This window comes from Tupaia chinensis, unplaced genomic scaffold (assembly GCF_000334495.1).
Source record: "Tupaia chinensis unplaced genomic scaffold, TupChi_1.0 Scaffold145148_1, whole genome shotgun sequence".
Classification (NCBI taxonomy): Eukaryota; Metazoa; Chordata; class Mammalia; order Scandentia; family Tupaiidae; genus Tupaia; species Tupaia belangeri.
The window spans coordinates 1,230,966-1,233,169 of NW_006205008.1; the positions used below are offsets into that span (position 1 = coordinate 1,230,966).

The 2,204-nt window shown below is 43.6% G+C and overlaps 1 pseudogene; it reads left to right on the forward strand.

Annotated features, from left to right (window-relative positions):
- The first annotated feature begins 1,262 nt into the window (after positions 1-1,262).
- Positions 1,263-2,163, forward strand: LOC102473411 (40S ribosomal protein S2 pseudogene; annotated as a pseudogene).
- Positions 2,164-2,204: the final 41 nt, after the last annotated feature.

Consider the following 2,204-nt stretch of genomic DNA (forward strand, 5'->3'; position numbering starts at 1 on the left):
AACTGTGAGCCAGCAGCACCAGCATTCCTTAAGAGTGTCTTAAAAATGCTGACTCTTAGGCCTTAGCCCGGACCTAATGAACCAGCATATTCATTTCACCAAGCTCCCAAGGTTCATGTTATTGTTCAAGAAACTTTGTTTTAGAACTCACTTTGGGAAACTAATATTACAATAGAATTTGCATGCTGAAAAGACCCGATGAAACTCAAGATTTGATTTCAACTTCAAAAACTTATTTTCTCTAGTTCAAAAAAGGACAATGATATATTTTTGTGGGCTTTATTCCAGACTTACTAAAAGACAGAGGAGCTACTAGTATGAGTTTGAAACCAGTTCTTTAATTTTTATTTAGGAATTATTCAATGCTACACAGAAGAAATTTGAGGAACTTACTATTGAAAACAGTCTTCAAGTTAAGAATGAAACTTATATAAGATTTTGCTAACTTAAGTTCAAAACTCATAGGTACATGCTATTCCATCTAGTTTATGTTCAATAGGAGCTATATATTCTTGTGATGTTTCTGGTTTTTATCATAATTAACTGTGGGGAGTGAGTAGTTTTTAGTCTGTTGAAAGAATAGGGATCTGAACTGAATGGGGTAACCAGTGGTAGGCATGAGCATTACAACTGGAAACAACTTCATTCCAAATTAAGTCAATTCTACTGCTGACTTTTATTAGCTTCCTAAAACTAAAATCATTCCTATATATTTAATTATATGTACTGAAATTGTATTATATATATATTTATATACATGTACATATAGGGAAGTTGGAAAAGTCATGACGTATTTTTCTATGCACAAATGCATCGTAACGTTCCCAACAACCCAATATAATCATTATACAGATATAAAAAATTATCATGCCCCAGTCCCATGGTGAGTACAGACTATCTCAGACTGGGGCTCTGCTGCACTCAACTGAATCAGAGACGTTATATAAATATATAGAGAGGCATTTTACATATATATACACATAAATATTATATATAGAGAGAGAGAGAAAGAGAGAGAGAGAGAGAGAGGGAGGGAGAGAGAGAGAGAGAAGCGGAGAGGGGGTGGATACAAGCAGATGAAAGGACTTTAACAAGTCTATGGTTTCACGATAACCTGCTCTCAATAACAGGAACTGATGGCAGTCAATTGTTTTTTTCTCTATCTCATTTTTTTAAATGGCCATATTTAAGTGTATTTTTCATTTCAAAAAGAGCTGTAGCTTTTAATAAATCAAAATCAAAGAAATGCTAAGAGACTTCTTCTCCGAGAGAACACCAAATGGCGGATGACGCCGGTGCAGCGGCAGGGGCCGGAGGCCCTGGGGGTCCTGGGATAGGAGGCCGAGGCGGCTTCCGTGGAGGCTCGGGCAGCGGCCCCCCGCGGTCGGGGCCGGGCCGGGCCGCGGGCGGAGCAAGGCCGAGGACAAGGTGGATCCCGGTCACCAAGCTGGGCCGCCAGGCCGAAGACATGAAGATCAAATCCCTGGAGGAGATCTATCTCTTCTCCCTGCCCATCAAGGAGTCTGAGATCATCGACTTCTTCCTGGGAGTGTCTCTCAAGGACGAGGTTCTGAAGATCATGTCGGTGCAGAAGCAGACACATGCTGGCCAGCAGACCAGGTTCAAGGCATTTGTCGCCATCGGGGACTACAATGGCCATGTTGATTTGGGTGTGAAGTGCTCCAAGGAGGTGACCACTGCCATCCGAGGGGCCATCATCCTGGCCAAACTCTCCATTGTCCCAGTGCGGAGAGGCTACTGGGAGAACAAGATCGACAAGCCGCACACCGTCCCTTGCAAGGTGACTGGCCACTGTGGCTCTGTGCTGGTGCGCCTCATTCCTGCCCCCAGAGGCACTGGCATGTTCTCCGCTCCTGTGCCCAAGAAGCTGCTGCTGATAGCTGGCATCGATGACTGCTACACCTCAGCCCAGGGCTGCACTGCCACCCTGGGCAACTTTGACAAGGCCACCTTTGATACCATCTCCAAGAACTACAGTTATCTGACCCCTGACCTCTGGAAAGAGACCGTGTTCACCAAGTCTCCCTATCAGGAATTCACCGACCATCTCTTCAAGACCCACACCAGAGTTTCTGTGCAGAGGACCCAGGCTCCAGCTGTGGTCACAACCTAGGGTTTTCATACAGCGAGAATAAAGTGAATTAAGCCTGAAAAAAAAAAAAAAAAAAAAAAAAAAAAAAAAT